Source organism: Pteropus medius, unplaced genomic scaffold (assembly GCF_902729225.1).
Source record: "Pteropus medius unplaced genomic scaffold, Ma_sr-lr_union100, whole genome shotgun sequence".
In the NCBI taxonomy this organism is placed as follows: domain Eukaryota; kingdom Metazoa; phylum Chordata; class Mammalia; order Chiroptera; family Pteropodidae; genus Pteropus; species Pteropus medius.
This window is the reverse complement of record NW_024353908.1, coordinates 1,616,475-1,622,004: the sequence shown is the minus strand read 5'-3', so window position 1 is coordinate 1,622,004 and position 5,530 is coordinate 1,616,475. Positions and strand designations below refer to the sequence as shown.

At 34.8% G+C, this 5,530-nt stretch overlaps 1 pseudogene; it reads left to right on the top strand.

Moving 5' to 3' along the window:
* The first annotated feature begins 1,560 nt into the window (after positions 1–1,560).
* LOC120593771 (60S ribosomal protein L15-like) lies at positions 1,561–5,227 on the top strand (annotated as a pseudogene).
* The last annotated feature ends 303 nt before the right edge of the window (positions 5,228–5,530 follow it).

The window sequence follows — 5,530 nt, the reverse complement described above, 5'->3', positions numbered from 1 at the left end:
ATATTATTTATGAGAATAAGGACATTGAATTGTTATCATAAATAAGTTCCTATTTAGAAGTTTAGTAGTAAAATGTTAGTAAGTTATTTTTCCCAAGTCATTTAAAAAAACATTCTGTGCATTTTTAGGAAATATATAGCTTTCTTGTTGTTACAAAAAAGTAACATATAATCCAAAGAGTGACCATAAAAATCATATAAAGATATAATTTTTTCATATTTGTATAGTTTTCACTAAGTTGGAGATTATAGATTTAAATAGGTAATGATACACTGAAATGTAGAAGTAAATGTAACAAAACCTGTGTTGCATTTTTGTGTCTATAAATGTGGTTCACAATCCTGGTGGCAGGAGTTGGAGAACAAGGAAGAAGGTTTATATTTGAACTAAGACTTCAGAAGAGATAAACTTTATAAAATAAGCAGCTTAGATAATAAAGCTCTTATTCATATAAGCTCTCCAAGCAGTATTTATTTAAACGGTTAGATTGGTAGCCTTGAGAATAGGAAATATATGCTGAGCATATATACTGAGCAATTTGAGAAAACCTTTCCCACACATTATGTGTGTAGCATTTGGCAGAAATAGCATCCATTGGAATATTTATCATTTTCAATTTTTCAAGAATTGTAATTGCTGATTTTTAAAGTGAGAGCAGGTTGTTATTCAAACTAATGGTTTTTTGTCTTGTTTTATTTTGTTGTTGCGTCATTGTAAATATATAAACAAAAATATTTTTTTAACTCGTGGTATTTATTTATTTTCCCATTTATAAAAGAAATCCTAAGTCATTAAAAAAATAGAAAATAGAGAAATTAAAAAATATATGTTTAAGTCCCCATGCGAACATAAACATCGATTGATACATTCTAGAGTTTTGTTTTTTTATTTAAACTATATACTTCATAAATATTATATTTTCAGTATATATAAGATTGTAATCATATGTCCATATGATTTTTGTGCCCCATTTCCTGTTATAACCTAAGTATGTTCCATGCTATTACAGTTTTTGAAAACATCATTTCTTTTTTCCATGTTATTATTTTTTTATTATTTTTTTAATTAAAGAAATGATTTTAATTTTTTTCTCCATCTACCTCCCCCGTCTTCCCCTCTCCCCTACCTTCTGGTAACTACTAGTCTATTGTAACAAAAAATCTTTTAGATAGAGAAATGACTTCATCAATAAATATTCTGTAAGAATGAATTAGCTGTAGACAGGCTCTGATGGGCACTAGGACCTCAAGCAGGTGCCTGTTTAGCTCTCCCGAGAGCTTTCGCCCCTGCTAACTTTGGGGACTGTGAGCAGAGGATATCCCAGTTCAGCTACACAATGCTGAGGCTATAAAGTGGACAGCAGTATCATGAACACTGTGTGGAGTTTGCCACCTCTGGTGGAGCACTGTGTGGAAGCACTGTGTGGAGTTTGCCACCTCTGGTGGAGGTACCCAGGGATTAAGGGCATGACGAATTGATGTGGGTAGGAAGAGCCCTCAGCATGCTCTATGGAACACAAAACGTATCCCTAGCCTCACAAGTGTTACAGCTGAGGTAGACATGGATGCCCTGACCTGCCAAGTGCGTATACCTGAGGAGTATCGAACTGTTGAACTCTGCCAATCCAGCATCTATAACACAGGCCAGACAAGTGAATGACAGGTAAGGGAATTTTCTGCAGCTTGACAAGGAGAATAGAGCCGAGAATGAGAAAATGTGCTTCTTCACTACAGAATAGATTTCTTTGTTCATTTGGAAAGACATATCAAAGATATTTTTAAAAGAAGTCATTGGTTTATAAATGCAAGCTTCCCAAAGAGTGTTTATTTAAACAAATTGTTTAAACATTCCACCAGTGCATAGTGACTGAAAAGAGACTTGAACTTAAAGATTCGGGATGATGTAATATTATCAAAGGCATGTATTCCTAAAGGTGTGATTCAAGGCACACATGATTGAAGATGAATTTTCTCTTAGGAATAAATATAAAGGTTATGTTTTCGATATGCATAAATCTTCAGCCAATGTGGCTTAGGGGCACTCAATCTTTTATTTTTTTTGTTTATCTTGTAGCTATGTTATGTAACATTGTTTTTTCCCTTTTTCCCCCCAATTATCTTTTCTCAGTTATATAAATCAAAAAGGGCTTTATTTTTCTCAACACTTTCTCTAAAATTACTTTGAGCACTCCCTCCTAAATATAGCACAGGGTATTGTGGAGATTCTAGATCCTATTAAAGTATTTTTATCACTTCTAAACATATTTCCAAACATTTTCATATTTTTAGCAATATTATTAACATCACGACTTAAGGAGAAATCAAGCAACATTGATATAGGATTAAAAATAAATTTTAATATTGATAATTTAAAAATTAATAAGACAATCATTACCAAAATCACTCTAAAACTTCTGATACATGTTGATCATGACCAATGATGTTGCACATTGTTTATTTCTGTTTGTCAGAAAGTGATGCTGCCAAGTGACAATAGCACAAGTACAATTGCTAATTAACTCCACCTGGCTCTTTAAAATGACACAATTCTTGACGAATTTCCAAATTTGGTGCACAAAATGAGACTAATATTTCTTTCACATTTATTTCAAAATACACATAAAACGACCTATACAATAACAACCATTCACTGACAGAGACTATGTGACAGGTACTGTATTGTTATCTTCAGCCTTGATTATTCTCATTTTAAAAGTAAGCAAATTGAAGCTCAGTTGGGTTAAGTAACTTGGGAATGCTTTAACTTGTCTCTGTGGATTCTATAGCTTTCCTCTATTCTGCCAATGTTTCTAAACATAGTTCCCTTTTGAGAAGGATTTAATGGTGATAAAAGGGATATCGATGTGGTAGCAGTTAAAGCTAGATTGTAGAGGATTGAGAAGAGAGGAGGTGGTGAGGACGCAAAGGCAGTAAGAGTCACCCTCTGGATGGAGCCCTTCAGCATCAAAAGTTAGAGAACAACGAACGTAATGAATTACAGGATGTCTCAAGTTCAAATAGAAGCTTTTTTTTTTTTTTTTACTGGGGTAGATAGAGGTCTGTATATTTATAGACAAATTCCTTTACAAAAAGAAGGAAACATTTAGACAGAATTTCTCTTAAGTTAGCAGAGACACAGAAATCTCAAGTCTAAATGTCTAAACAGACTCATACAGAGAAGTTTCTGAATTAGGCAAAGAGTGTTTTTTTTCCTTAAAACTCTTTTCTTTTCATCCTTTTATTTTTCTAGGTCTATCCCCCTAATATAAATAGCAATAATAATAACTACACATTAAAATAATTCAACTTAGTATATGTAATACTCCAAGCAATGTTCTAAGTACTTTATATAAATTAACTCATTTAATTTTCACAAATACTATTATGATAGAATACTATCATAATCCCCATTTTATAAATGAGGAAACCTTGGCACAGAGAGATTAAGTAACTTTCCCAAATTACTCAGAAACAAAAATACTTGTCTCCCAGGATCCTTACTCATTATTATCTTGGCCCTCTTTTCTCTCTTTTTTCACCCTTATCAAAATACACCTTTCCTGTTTTCCCAGAATATGCCTAACTATATAATTAATTGACCGAGTAGATTCATGCCAACTCATTTAGTTTAATATGTTCTGTTTCCAAGATAACATATTTGTGTACACAAAATAAAGAAGATAAGTGAATAGTTGTTTTTTTTATCTCAAATTTGTACCAATTTGCAAAAATAAAACAATTTTATATACCTCAAAGAAAAGTTTATTCATCTAACACAGACATTAGGTTACAGAATTATAACCTAATTTATTTTAGATTTGCTTTTTAATTAAAAATAAGGAAATATAAACTGAAAACAGGTATTATAACAATGTATCTTAAAATAAAAATATGTACTAACATTTAGGTTATATGTCATCTCTATATGATGATGATTTAAGGAAATAAAGAAAAGATAAAAAGTAGATATTGATAAAGACAAAAAATGTTAGGCAGAGAGAGAAAAAGAAGAAGGCCCAATTTCTTATTTGCTTCAGAAAACAACTCCTCCTCTAGCCTACAACTGCTTCGTAAAGGCCCCAAATCCCACATGAATGGTGTAGATTTTATGGCCTAATTCTCTCTATCATCAACCTTTTTCAGCAGTATTAGGTGTCCTTCATTCCACAATAAGACTGGTAAGATCCAAGAAAAGTTTGCCTTGGAAGAACAAGAGAGTCAGAGAGCCATATTTGAGTCTGAACCACATCTTTCTTAGCTTGGTGCACTTGGCAAGTTGTTTATCCTTCCTATGGTAGGCAGACTAATGCCCCACATCTCCCCAAAATGTCTACGTTCTAATCCTTAGAATTTATGAGTGTAGTAGGATACATACAAAGGAAAATTAAGGTTGCAGATGGAATTCAGTTTGTTAATCAGATGACCTTAAAATAGGAAGATAATCCTGGATCATCCAGGTGATGCAAAGGGTTTTTTAAAGTAGAAGAAGGAATGAGAAGACAGAACTAGAAAGATGGTAGCATGAGAAGAACTCGGCCCAATGTAGTTGGTATTAAAAATGGAAGAAAAGGCCATTAGATAAAGAATGTGGGCCTTCCATTGGGCCGGAACCATCAGGTAAGCCAAGATATGCCCTTACAAGTACATCCAGGAGGTATGGAGGAAGAAGCAGTCCGATGTAATGCGCTTTCTTAAGGTGTGCTGCTGGCAGTACCGCCAGCTCTCTGCACTCCACGGGTCTCCCCGCCCCGCCTGGCCTGATAAATTGCACGCACGCTGGGCTACATGGCCAAACAAGGTTATGCCATATATTGGATTCGTGTGTGTCCTGGTGGCTCCTAATGGTGTGACCAACGGCAAGCCTGTCCATCACGGTGTTAACCAGCTAAAGTTTGCTCGAAGCCTTCAGTATGTTGCCGAGGAGTAAGCTGGACACAACTGTGGGGCTCTGAGAGTTCTGAATTCTTACTGGGTTGGTGAAGATTCCACATACAAATTCTTGGAGGTTATCCTCATTGATCCATTTCATAAAGCTATCAGACAGAATCCTGACACCCCGCGGATCACCAAACCATTCCATAAGCACAGGGAGATGTGTGAGCTGGCGTCTGAGGCCACAAGAGCCCTGGCCTCAGAAAGAGCCACAAGTTCCACCATACTGTTGGTGGTTCTCGCTGTGTAGCCTGGAGAAGGTGCACAACTCTCTTCAGCTACACCATTATCGCTAATATGTTTGTGAAATTCTTTCCTAATAAACAATTTAGGATAGTCAAAAAACAAAACAAAACAAAACAAAACAAAAAACAAAACAAAACAAGTCTCTAGAAACTGAAAAAGGCAAGGAAATGGATTCTCCCCTAGTGCCTCCAGGGGAGAATGCTGCCCTACTAATATCTTAATTTGAGTCCAGTGACAATCATTTTGGATTTTGAACTACAGAACAGTAAATTGTGTTGTAAATTTGTTTTGTTTTAAGTCACTATATCTGTAGTGATTTGTTACAGCAGCTGTAGAAAACTAATACACTCCCT